Source organism: Salmo salar, chromosome ssa18, assembly GCF_905237065.1.
Source record: "Salmo salar chromosome ssa18, Ssal_v3.1, whole genome shotgun sequence".
Lineage (NCBI taxonomy): Eukaryota > Metazoa > Chordata > Actinopteri > Salmoniformes > Salmonidae > Salmo > Salmo salar.
The window spans coordinates 66,827,749-66,842,112 of record NC_059459.1 but is presented as its reverse complement, the minus strand read 5'-3'; the positions used below and the strand labels follow the sequence as shown (position 1 = coordinate 66,842,112).

Sequence of the window (14,364 nt, the reverse complement as noted above, 5' to 3'; positions counted from 1 at the left end):
AGCCAGTTGGTCCTGGGGCTCTGTTCAGAAACACACAGACCCCACAGAGCCCAGGACAAAACCTGACAACTGTGACTGACCCTAAATTAAGAACATCCTTGACTATGTACAGACTCAGTGAGCATAACCTTGCTATTGAGAGAGGACTGTCATCTTGAGAGAGATGATAGGCCACATGCCCACAAAACGAGGTGGAAACTGAGCTGCACTTCCTAACCTCCTGCCAAATGTAGGACCACATTAGATACACATATTTCCCACAGATCACACAGACCCACAAAGAACTTGAAAACAAATCAAACATTGATAAACTCCCATATCTGTTAGGGGAAATACAGCAGTGTGTATTCACAGCAGCAAGATTTGTGTCCCGTTGCCATGAGAAAAGGGTAACCAGTGGAGCTCCAAATACTTGCACATTGTTACAACACTGTGCATAGCCAATAATATAACATTTGAAATGTCTATATTCTTTGAAAACCTTTGTGAGTGTAATGCTTACTAATGTTTGTTTCCCTTTTGTTCATTATCTATTCCATTTGCTCTGGCTATGTAAACATACATGTATGTTTCCCATGCCCAAAAAGCCCTTTGAATTGAAATAGAGAGAGAGAGAGAGAGAGAGAGAGAGAGAGAGAGAGAGAGAGAGAGAGAGAGAGATAAAGAGAAAGAGTGAAGGGGAGTGAAAGAGGAAAGGGTAGAGAAGGAGAGGGGGAGATGGGCGGGTGGCAGAGAGAAAGAGAGATGTCTTTATCACATCCACCCACCTCTACTCCATGCCCCTACAGGCTCAATTGAAGGACAGGTCTCTCATATAGAAAGGCACCAAGCTAGCAGTGTTGTATCATAATATAACCTGGTCATGTGAAGTGTGTCATACACACGTATCTATCTGTCTGTTAGCTAGCCTCCCAGCTCTACAGAGAGACAGACAGGCTAGCTAGCTAATATGCTCAGTGGCGGCCCAGCCCTACAGCAGACAGCTTGACCCTCTTTGCTCACATACTGTGTGTGTTTGTGTGTGTGTGTGTTTGTGTGTGTTTGTGCGTGCGTGTGTGTGTGTTTGTATGTATGTGTATGTCTGTTTGTGGAGGGTCCATCACAGGGTCACTCTTCCTTCTCTCTCCCCCTCACTCCCTCCACCTTTCCAACCCTTCTCTCCTCAAAACCTCCACCCTTTCACAGCAGGGGAGTCTGTGCTCTCTCTGCCCCCCACGGCCACAGACAGACCTGGGGCAGCTCCTAGGACAGCAAGCAGCGCTCGCCATCTGTGTGTGTGTGTGTGTGTGTGTGTGTGTGTGTGTGTGTGTGTGTGTGTGTGTGTGTGTGTGTGTGTGTGTGTGTGTGTGTGTGTGTGTGTGTGTGTGTGTGTGTGTGTGTCAGAGAGGTAGCGTGTGAGTATGCATGAGAAGGGTATTCCCAGCAAACCAATATTGGTTCTGTGAAAGTTCCCAGAACATTTGTTAGGTCACGGCAAATGTTCTCATAAGACAACAACTGTGCAGTCGTGCTGACGATTATAGAATGTTTGTATAAAACATTCCCCTGATGTTGCAAGAATGTTCCAAGAACACATTTAATCTGTTATTTAAAGGTTCCCAGAATGTTTAATTAGGTTGTGGGAACAGTCTTGTGAGAACATTGTGGGGACATCACGAAAGATATGTTCCCAAAACACAAAAACTGTCCAGTTGTGCAGATGTTTCTATAATGTTTATTTTAGGGTGCAAAAAACATTCACCTGATGTTGCAACAACGTTCCTAGAACACATTTATTCTGTTCTTTAAAAGTTCCCAAAATGTTTCATTTCATTCATTCAACATCCAAGATGACACCCCTAACTTAATTAAAAGTTCTGGGAAACTTTAAAGAACTTAGACCAGGTTTTCTGTCAACATTCTTACATTATATGAATGTCCTGTGCAACCTAACATAAACATTGTATGAATGTCATCACAACTGAGCATATTTTGTGTTTTGGTAAGCTATCTCTTGTAATGTACCCAAACTGTTCACACAACCTAATGAAATGTTCTTGGAATCTTTAAAGAACTCAGAAAGGCTGTTCTGTCAACATTCTTGCAACATCAAAGGAAAAACAGGACAGTTTTAGTATTATGGTAACATATCTATTCATATCCCCACAATGTTCCCACAACCTAAAGAAACATTCAGGGAAACTTTATAGAACAGACAAAATGTGTTCTGGGAATGTTTTTGCAACATTCTACAATTCTATAATCCTATAATTCTATAATCATCAGTACGACTGGACAGTTTTGAGAACATTTACCGCCACCTAACAAATGTTCTGGGAACTTTCACTGAACCAATTTTGGTTTGCTGGTAAAACATTACTGGTACATTGTTGTCACGTCCTGACCAGTAAAAGGGGTTATTTGTTATTGTAGTTTGCTCAGGGCGTGGCAGGGGGTGTTTTTCTGTGTGTTTTGGGATTTTGGGGTTATATTCTATGTCCTTTTTTCTATGTTTTGTATTTCTTTGTTTTGGCCTGGTATGGCTCTCAATCAGGGACAAATGTACTTCATTGTCGCTGATTGGGAGTTTTGTGGGTGGTTAATTTCTGTTTAGTGTTTTGTAGACCTGACAGAACTCTTTTGGCTGTCGTTCGTTTCTTGTTTTGTTTAAAGTGTACCATTAAAATATTATGATGAGCACTAACCACGCTGCGCCTTGGTCTACTCCATTCAACAGCCATTACAGAACCACCCACCATCAACGGACCAAGCAGCATGTGAGAAAGGACTCATGGACCTGGGAGGAAATCCTGGATGGGGCAGGACCGTGGACAAGGCCGCCGCCCGCCGGAGGAGATAGAGGCAGCGAAGGCAGAACGGCGTTTCTGGGAGGATTGGCTGGCACGGCAAGAGGAGGCTGAGAGGCAGCCCCCCCAAAAACATTTTTTGGGGGTCACACGGGGAGATTGGCGGAGTCAGGCGATAGACCTGAGCCAACTCCCCGTGCTTACCGGAAGCAGCGTGGTACTGGTCAGGCACCGTGCTATGCTGTGAAGCGCACGGTGTCTCCAGTGCGCGCTCATATCCCGGTGCATTATAGGCCAGCCCCCCGCAAGTGCCGTGCTAGAATGGGCATCCAGCCAGGGAGAAGTATGCCTGCTCAACACATCTGGCCACCAGTGCGTCTCCTCGGGCCAGGATATCCTGCGCCGGCTCTGCGCACTATGTCTCCAGTGCGTCGGCACAGCCCAGTGCGTCCTGTGCCCGCGCCCCGCACGTGCCGGGCCAAGGTCACCATCCAGCCAGGACGGGTTGTGCAGGCTCTCAGCTCGAGACCTCCAGTGCGCCTCCACGGCCCAGGGTATCCGGTGCCTCAGTCAAGGACACCCTCCCTTCCCTCCCTTCAGTTTGGTTATTGTAGTTTGGTCAGGGCGTGACAGGGGGTGTTTTTCTGTGTGTTTTGGTGTTTTGGGGTTATATTCTATGTCCTTTTTTCTATGTTTTGTATTTCTTTGTTTTGGCCTGGTATGGCTCTCAATCAGGGACAGCTGTACTTCGTTGTCGCTGATCGGGAGGCATACTTAGGTAGCCTGTTTTCCTTTGGGTTTTGTGGGTGGTTAATTTCTGTTTAGTGTTTTGTAGACCTGACAGAACTGTTTTGGCTGTCGTTCATTTCTTGTTTTGTTTAAAGTGTTCCATTAAAATATTATGATGAGCACTAACCACGCTGCGCCTTGGTCTACTCCATTCAACAGCCATTACAATTGTGTTATTACATTAAGTGGAAACCTAATGAGAACGTTGGGGAATGTTCTGTGGTGGTTGTTGGAGATGTTGTGAATAACATTTAAGTCAACGTTAGAAGAACATTACAATGATATTTAATTTAAAACATAAAAAAAATGTTTTTTGTTATTTTTATTTAACTAGGCAAGTCAGTTAAGAACAAATTCTTATTTACAATGACGGCCTACACCGGCCAAACCCAGATGACACTGGGCCAATTGTGCGCCGCACTGGATTTGAACCAGGGTGTCTGTAGTGACACCTCTAGTACTGAGATGCAGTGCCTTAGACCGCTGCGTCACTCGGGAGGAAATGTTACCGCCTGAACAGGGACATGAACCCTGGACCCTCAGATTAAAAGTCTGATGCTATCAATAACATTTTTAAATGTTTTTGGGATGTTATCATAATGTTTGAGAAACCCTAACTAAAACTTAGTGGGAACCTTAGATTATGTTCTGGGACAGTTCTCGGTTTGCTGGGTTATCATTGGGTTTGTGCGTTTATTTGAGTAAGTGTATGAGTTAGATAGTGACAGTGTAGCGTAGTGTGTGTGTGTGTGTGTCAGCATGTGTGTGTGAGTGAGAGTATGGAGGGCTCCTGGGTTACCATGTCAGTTTGTTCTCATCACTACTCCCTTCATGCACTTCGGTGACACACAGCCACTCATGCACACAAGCACGCACACACACACACACACACACACACACACACACACACACACACACACACACACACACACACACACACACACACACACACACACACACACACACACACACACACACACACACACACACAGTGTTGCCATGCTAGCCAGAGCTGACGATGGGCTCACGGGAGGCGAATCCCCTCTCCTGTCTGTTCCAGCTCACAGAATACAGAATAAGCTTCTCCACTCTCAAACCAGGCCAAAGAAGACCAAAGTAGGCCAAACACCTAGGCCAAAAAGCCCCATGGCAGCAGATAAGGATTATTTCTGCCTGGCTCTGATGGTGGTGGCAGCACCCCAACAGAGACTGGGACAATATCCCTTTGACACACACGAAGGGAGAGAGAGGGTGTGTGTGCCAGGGAGAGAGAAGATGTGTGTGTCAGGGAGAGAGGGAGTGTGTGTGTGACAGGGAGAGGGTGTGTGTGCCACGTGTGGCAGTGCAGCAAGGGGACCTGAGGCGTATGTATGTGGGCCTGGGTTCAGCTGGCATTGGGCTTGGTGGGTTGTCATTGGGGAGTTAGTGGTTTAAAGCAGGCGTGAACTACATCTCCCTCTTTTCCTCCAGTCCCTGTCTCTCTCTGTCGATCTGCCTCTCCTCCCTCCCTCCGTTTTTACACATTTTCCTTTCCTCTTTGTCTCTCCCTCCCTTCCTCCCTCCCTCTGTGCCAGGACTAGGGTGGTCGTGTTGCGTTTCTGGTCTCTCTCCCACCTCTTGCTAATCTGCTGTTATTTGTGGCGTTCAGTTAACACCCCTTATTCTCTCTCTGGCAGCTAATTACTGTTCCCCACAGGAGACCACACCAAACAGCGTTGGGGGGGGGGGTGTATCTGAGAAGTTTGATGAAGGTTAACGAAGGGCGTCATCGTTAAGTTTTGTGAAAGTTTGGAGTGTGTGTGTGTGTATGCGTGTTGGTATTGAAGCCTCAGGGATGCGTCATAGGTTAGTGTTGTAGCTCAGGTAGGAGGGTGCTGTGATGCAGAAGTGAATTAGAATCTCGTTAAACACACGCTGCGGAAGCAAGAAAACACACACACACACCCCCCTGTGAGTCAGCGTTAATCCTGCTCCGGCTCCAGGCCCCTACAGCAGTGTGTGTGTGTGTGTATATGTCATGATGCAATGCCTCCATCACATCCAAATGGAGCCCCACTAGCTAATCCCATAACATCCTGGCCCTGCTCCAACCCCCACTGACACTCATCTCAGAGCGAAGGCAGTGTGTGTGTGTGTGTGTGTGTGTGTGTGTGTGTGTGTGTGTGTGTGTGTGTGTGTGTGTGTGTGTGTGTGTGTGTGCGTGCACCTGTTTGTTCATTTGTTTGTGTGTGTCCGCGTTCTCACTTCGTTCCTCTGAGCGTGTCATCATCATGTCGTGTAAAATCCTTGTCCTGTAACGTCAGCTTTGTGAGACACAGCATTAACGGGGACGGTGGATGTCATATCCATCAGATTGACTTGATTAGGTGCATCTCTTTCTATCTATCTATCAGTGCCATGGGAACTCAATCTCATCTGCTGATTGCTTCGCTCTCCTCGCTCTCACAACATTAAAGGAACATCTACGTTTCATTAACGCGCCAGAGATAACTCCACCAGATATCCTTTAGAACCCCCCCACGCATCGAGAGTGAACAGTGTTCAAAATATTCCTACCACCAGTTTAATCGTTAAACTGACAAAAATGATATGGTATATGAATAGTGTCTAACTCATTGTATGAACAGGCACAAGAGGGCAAGTAGGCTTTTCTCCACAGTGGAACAGTTCCACCATGTGGTGTCACAGTTTCCAGGACTTTTCTTGTGAACTGAGCAGGAAACGCTACACGTCCTATGGTCAGGAAAAACTCCATAGGTCAGAACAGGCCCAGAGTTTTAACCTGGAAGGTCACTACATTCTAGAAAAACTTCCAATGAGGTTAGGAGCTACCAAAGAGCCCAGAGTTGTTCTTGTTCAGGGAAAACTCCTTTCCCTAACCCTTATATTATTACCTTGCGGTTGTTGAATCCCATACCGAACAGGGGTCATGCACCACCATGAAGATGGGCCTGAACATGGACTTCAGGTATGACCAGCATAACCTGGAGATGAAAACACACTTAATAACACATTATCTCTCTATATCTCCTTCTCTCTGTCTTCCACTCTCAGTCTCCCCCTCTCCCTCTGTCTCCCCCCTCTCCCTCGCTCTCTCCCGCTTTCACTCTCTCTCTTTCGCTCTCCCTGTCTATCTGTCTGTCTCTCAAACACAAAATCAGCTAGAGTAAATCATGACACGCATCAACGAGAGATTTGTGCAAAGGCTATAGTTCAATTTATACACAGATATGTGAAGTTACTGTGAAGTTACAGGACCAGACGCAGATCTCTCATCCTTCAAAGATGAAGCTGGTGACTCCAGCAGACAGAGCAGACAGGATGGACAGGACCTGCTGAGCCACCACTGACAACACCTCAATGTTGATACGGTTAAACTCATCAAAACATCCCACACACCCGTCAAGAGATACAACATATAGATACTTTATTATAGCTGGGCATTATTTTCAACAGTGCTCTGTATAACTATGTTTTAACTGATCTGTAAATTGTGTTTCTGTATAACACTGACTTATTTGCATTAACCAATCAAGACTTTCATCAGGTATGCAATACCTAAGACGTACTATACAGGCTGCTTTCCTCGACACAGATTAAGCCTAATTCTGCACTAAAAAGTACCTAAAATGGTGAATCTCCATTGAACATGCTTCTTAGTTCAGCACCAGACTTCATCTGTGTCTGGGAAACCATCCTAATATATCTGTTTCTTTACGGGCCATCACCTGAGCCAGTCCAGAGCATATACGTCCCATGGACTTGAAGCAGGCGACCACGATGACATACACGCCCAGAGCCTTTCCCAGGTCCGTGACCGTCACAGTCTTCCCTGTCCCTTTAGGAGAGCCCCCTTGGTGGAGGTGGAGGGCCGTGGTCACGTAACACCTGGAGAGGATGGTCAAAGGTTAGTACATTCATGGAATACCGAAGGCTATAGTCAAATGTAGCGCACTATAATGGTATTATTTGTATTTTAGGAGTGTCCCCTTGATGGAGGTGGAGGGCTGTGGTCAGGTTCATATAACACCTTGAGGATGAGAGACAGAGAGAGATGGGGAAAAATAAGTAGAAACCTTGTGCATAGCAATGTTTCTTCTCCAAGGCGCTGGTTATGGCAAACACAAGTGAAAAGAAGTGCCCCATATAAACCCCTAGCAGTTCCATGTATTTGATCTATTCCAGAGCTAGCACGCCTGATTCAACTTGTCAACTAATCATCAAGCCCTTAATCGGGTGAATCAGGTGAACTAGATCAGGGCTGCAACAAAATGTTCACAGAGGAGAGGTTTGAAAACCACCAATATAGGGAATAGGGTGAACTCTGAGATGTGCCCACTGCTAAGCTAAGGTAACTGAACTAAATGACTACTGCCCCGTAGCACTCACTTCTGTCATCATGAAGTGCTTTGAGAGGCTAGTCAAGGATCATATCACCTCTACCTTACCTGTCACCCTAGACCCACTTCAATTTGCTTACCGCCCCAAATGGTCCACAGACGACGCAATCACCATCACACTGCACACTGCCCTATCCCATCTGGACAAGAGGAATACCTATGTAAGAATGCTGTTCATTGACTACAGCTCAGCATTTAACCTCTTGGCGTTCCCCTAGGATAGGGGGCGCTAAAGCGATTTTTGAAATAAATTCGTGCCCATTCTAAACGGCCTCCTATTCAAACTCAGAAGCTAGGATATGCATATAATTAATACATGTGGATAGAAAACACCCTAAAGTTTCTAAAACTGTTTGAATGGTGTCTGTGAGTATAACAGAACTCATATGGCAGTCAAAACCCTGAGACAGATCGAAACAGGAAGTGGAATTCTGAATTGCGAACTCAACTTCATCACGTTGCCTATTAATCACACCGTGAGCTATGGTTCATTGAGCACTTCCTATTGCTTCCACTAGATGTCCCCAGTCTTTACAAAGTGATTTGAGACTCCTACTGTGAAAACTGAATGAATGAGACGCAGTAGAACGTGGTCACACGGAGAGGGCCATCACCATTATGACCCCTACAAATCAGCTGGGCTAGACAATCTGTATCCTCTCGTTCTAAAATTATCTGCCGCAATTATTGCAACCCTTATTACTAGCCTGTTCAACCTCTCTTTCATATCATCTAAGATCCCCAAAGATTGGAAAGCTGCCGCGGTCATCCCCCTCTTCAAAGGGGAGACACTCTAGACCCAAACTGTTACAGACCTATATCTACCCTACCCTGCCTTTCTAAAGTCTCTGAAAGCCAAGTTAACGAACAGATCACGACCATTTCGAATCCCACCGTACTTTCTCCGCTATGCAATCTGGTTTCTGAGCTGGTCATGGGTGCACCTCAGCGACGCTCAAGGTCCTAAACGATATCATAACCGCGATATCATAATAGATAAAAGACAATACTGTGCATCCGTATTCATCGACCTGGATAAGGCATTTGACTCTGTCAATCACCACATTCTTATTGGCAGACTCAACAGCCTTGCTTTCTCAAATGGCTGCCTCGCCTGGTTCACCAACTACTTCTCAGACAGAGTTCAGTGTGTCAAATCGGAGGGCCTGTTGTCCGGACCTCTGGCAGTCTCTATGGGGATGCCACAGGGTTCAATTCACGGGCCGACTCTCTTCTCTGGATACATCAGTGATGTCACTCTTTCTGCTGGTGATTCTCTGATCCACCTCTACGCAGACAACACCATTCTGTATACATCGTTCCCTTATTTGGACACTATGTTCTCTAACTTCCAGACGAGCTTCAATGCCATACAACTCTCCTTCCGTGGCCTCAAACTGCTCTTAAATGCAATTAAAACTAAATGCATGCTCTTCATCCGATCGCTGCCCGCACCTGCCCACCCGTCCAGCATCACTACTCTGGACGGTTCTGACTTAGAATATGTGGACAACTACAAATACCTAGGTGTCTGGTTAGACTGTAAACTCTCCTTCCAGACTCATATTAAGCATCTCCAATCCAAAATTAAATCTAGAATCGGCTTCCTATTTCGCAACAAAGCATCCTTCACTCATGCTGCCAAACATACCCTCGTAAAACTGACTATCCTACCAATCCTTGACTTCGGCGATGTCATTTACAAAATGGCCTCCAACACTCTACTCAGCTAATTGGATGCAGTCTTTCACAGTGCCATCCGTTTTGTCACCAAAGCCCCATATACTACCCACCACTGCGACCTGTATGCTCTCGTTGGCTGGCACTCGCTTCATATTCGTCGCCAATCCCACTGGCTCCAGGTCATCTATAAGTCTCTGCTAGGTAAAGCCCCACCTTATCTCATCTCACAGCACCCACCCATAGCATGCTCTCCAGCAGGTATATTTCACTGGTCACCCCCCAAAGCCAATTCCCGCTTTGGCCGCCTTTCCTTCCAGTTCTCTGCTGCCAATGACTGGAACGAATTGCTAAAATCACTGAAGCTGGAGACTCATATCTCCCTCAATAACTTTAAGCATCAGCTGCCAGAGCGGTTCACAGATCATTGCACCTGTACATAGCCCATCTGTAAATAGCCCACCCAACTACCTCATCCCCATGTTGTTTATATTTTTTTGCTCCTTTGCACCCCAGTATCTCTACTTGCACATTCATCATCTGCACATCTATCACTCCAGTGTTTAATTGCTAAATTGTAATTACTTCGCCACTACGGCCTATTTATTGCCTTACCTCCCAAATCTTACCTCATTTGCACACACTGTATGTAGATTTTTTTCTATTGTGTTATTGACTGCACGTTTGTTTATTCCATGTGTAACTCTGTGTTGTTGTTTGTGTCGCACTGCTTTGCTTTATTTTGGCCAGGTCTCAGTTGTAAATGAGAACTTGTTCTCAACTGGCCTACCTGGTTAAATCAAGGTGAAATAAATAAAAATAAAAAGTTCCACCTACACAGATAGCGTGGTGAAGAACATGCAACAACGCCTCTTCAACCTCATGAGGCTGAAGAAATTTGTCTTGTCACCTAAAACCCTCACAAACTTTTACAGATGCACAATCAAGAGCATCCTGTCGGGCTGTATCACTGCATGGTACGGCAAATGCTCCGCTCCACAACCGCATGGCTCTCCAGAGGGTGGTGCGGTCTGCACAACACATCACCAGGGGCAAACTACCTGCCCTCCAGGACACCTACAGCACCTGATGTCACAGGAAGGCCAAAAAGATCATCAAGGACAACAACCACCCGAGCCACGGCCTGTTCACCCTGCTATCATCCAGAAGGGGAGGTCTGTCGAGGTGCATCAAAGCTGGGACCGAGAGACTGAAAAACAGCTTCTATCTCAAGGCCATCAGACTGTTAAACAGCCAACATAGAGAGGCTGCTGCCAACGTACAGACTCAAATCTCTGACCACTTTAATACGTTTAATAAATTGATTTAATAAAGGTATCACAAGTCACTTTAAATAATGCCACTTTAAAAATGTCTACATATCCTACATTACTCATCTCATATGTATATACTGTATTCTATACCATCTACTGCATCTTGCCTATGCTGAACAGCCATCGCTCATCCACATATTTCTATGTACATATTGTTATTCATCCATTTACATTTGTGTGTATTCGTTAGTTGTTGTGAATTTGTTAGATTACTTGTTAGATATTACTGCACTGTTGGAACTAGAAGCACAAGCATTTTGCTACACTCGCATTAACATCTGCTAACTACGTGTATGTCACCAATAAAATGTGATTTGATTTTGATTTGATTTGTCTCTTTACTGGGAGCTCGCTGGTTGATGGTAGTGAACCTGTCAGTGAGTGGTGTGATCACCAGTCGTCCAGGGTTAACCATAGCTATACAGGAAGCGTCTGTTGGTCTGACACTTCCTATAAACAGGAAACGCTTTCATCCCTCTCCCTGCTTTATATTCTACCTCCTCTCATCCACCTCTCCGTACCGTCTCCCAGTAGAGGCGGAGCTGGCAGAGCCAGTCCAAGGTGTTGACGTGCTTACAGCCCGACTTGGCCAGCTTGTTGATTAGGTCATGGTCGTGCACCTCCAGCGCTACGATCTTTAACCGCAGGATCTTGGACAGGTTCCCCTGGATGGCGTCAGAGTAACGGTGCAGCATGGACACCTGACAGGCAGGGGTCAAAGGGTCAAAGGTTAAAGAGTCAGACAGGTGCTAGTGTTGTGCAGAAGGTCCCTGGGCCACGTTCAGAAGCCAAACGTTGCAGATAGAAATGCATCACACAGAGCAGAAGTGACTCCTTCTTTTACATATCAGAGAGGCATTTTTGTTCTACATAGTGTAATTCTATCTGAACGTTATAAAACGTTGCGTCCTGCTGAGTGTGTGCCTGGTTCATGCTCAGTGAAGGACAGTGACAGGACCTACTCTGTTGCACTTCCTCATCACTCATACTCTTGGAGTCTACTTCGAGAAGTAGAGTTTCACCACTCATAATGATGTATTGTTAACAGAGTGCAGCCCTTCTCTCTCTCTCTCTCTCTCTCTCTGACCTGTTCTTCAAGGACAGACTTGTCGGCTCTTTCCTTGCCTGTGAGGAGAGATGTGGTGACGTCAGCGATCCACTGGATCTGACTGGCTGTGATCAGCATCTGGACAGGAAGAGTACAGCAATGAAGTTACATTTTAGGTGGACATTTGTTTTTGACTTCAATTTTGCAGAATCACACAGAAGGCACACAGAGAGACAATGAGAGACACAGAGACAGTGAGTGTTCAATAAGGACAGACATACACAGTGAGGGATGGAAGAGAAGAATGAGAGCAGAGAGAGAGAGAAAGAAAAAGACAGGGAGAGTGAGAGTGAGAGAAAGCGAGAGAGCGATAGAGAAAGAAAAAGAGATACATAGGGAAAAAGAGAGAGTGAGCGAGAGACAATACCGACCTGTCCAGTCTTTGACCCATTTGTCTCTCTTCCCAGTCATCTCTTCAGGGCCATGGAACAGCTCTTCAGAGAGTCCTTCAATGGCCAGCGCATGGTCCTCTCCAAGTCACACAGCCAGGCCCAGACACACGCATGCATGAACACACACACACGTACACACACATCAGAAAAACATAGATATCACCAGACACAGCAGATTTATTTTTAATTTTTTATACTTACCCAGAGTCAGATGAACTCGTGAATACCATTTGTATGTAGTTTCGGGAGCCAATGCTAACTAGCGTTACCGCAATAACCAAGTCTACTCTGGGTAGAACATTTTAAAAACAAATGCCTAAATGCCAGAATCTCCCAGTATCCGAGCCTAAACTACATAAGGGCTTTGCTAGCAAAGACTGGAATATGTTCTGGGATTCATCTGATAACATTGAGGAGTTTACCACATCAGTCACTGGTTTCATTAATAAGTGCATCGGCGATGTCATCCCCACAGCGACCATATGTACATATCCCAACCAGAAGCCATGGATTACAGGCAACATCCACACTAAGCTAAAGTCTAGAGCTGCTGCTTTCAAGGAGCGGGACACTAATTTGGACATTTATAAGAAATCCCACTACAACCTCCGACGAGACATCAAACAGGCAGTGTCAATAAAGAACTAAAATCAAATCCTATTACACTGGCTCTGACTCTCGTTGGATGTGGCAGGGCTTTCATACTATCACAGATTACAAAGGGAAACGCTTCGAGACAAACAGCACTGAACCATGCATGAGAGCACCAGCTGTTCCAGACGACTGTGTGATCTCGCTCTCCGTAGCCGGTAAGTAAGACCTTTAAACACATTAACATTCACAAGGCCGCGGGGCCAGACGGATTACCAGGATGAGTACTTAGAAAATGCTCTGACCAGCTGGCAAGTGTCTCCACTGACATTTTCAACCTCTCCTTGACCCAGTCTGCAATACCTACATGTTTCAAGCAGATCACCATAGTCCTTCTTCCCAAGAACACCAAGGTAACCTGTATAAATGACTATCGCCCCATAGCACTCACATCTTTAGCCATGAAATTCTTTGAAATTCTGGTGATGGCTCACCGCAACACCATCATCCCAGACACCCTGGACCCACTCCAATTCGCATACCGCCCAATCAGATACACAGATGACACAATCTCTATTGCACTCCAGACTGCCCTCACCCACCTGGACAAGAGGAACACCTACTTGGGAATGTTGTTTATCGAGTACAGCTCAGCGTTCAACACCATAGTTCCCTCCAAGCTCATCACTAAGATCCTGGACATCCTGACGGGCCACCCCCTGGTGGTGAGGGTAGGTCACAACACATCCACCATGCTGACCCTCAACACGGGGCCCCTCAGGGGTGTCTGCTTAGTCCCCTCCTGTATTCCCTGTTCACCCATGACTACATGGCCTCACATGATTCCAACACCATCATTAAGTTTGCTGATGACACAGCGGTGGTTGGCCTGATCACAGACGATGATGAGAAGGCCTATAGGAAGGAAGTCAGTGACCTGGCAGTGTGGTGCCAGGACAACAACCTCTCTCTCAACATCAGCAAGACAAAGAAGCTGATTGTGGACTACATGAAACAGAGGGCTGAGCACGCCAGCATCTACATCGACAGGGGCTGTAGTGGGGCGGGTCGAGAGATTCAAGCTCCTCTGTGTCCACATAAGGAATTAACATGGTCCACACACACATAGTTGTGAAGAAGGCATGACAATGCCTCTTCCCTTTCAGGAAGCTGAAAAGACTTGGCACGGGCCCTCAGATCCTCAAAAAGTGTGACAGCAACAGCAACCCTAATGCTACCTGAGCCTGATGAGTCATACATGGAATACATTTTACGAGTCCTACA

At 46.0% G+C, this 14,364-nt stretch overlaps 1 pseudogene; it reads right to left on the bottom strand.

Moving 5' to 3' along the window:
- The window catches only part of LOC106577804 (dynein axonemal heavy chain 2-like), a 13,297-nt pseudogene extending 1,893 nt beyond the window's left edge, over window positions 1-11,404 (bottom strand).
- Between the last annotated feature and the right edge of the window lie 2,960 nt (window positions 11,405-14,364).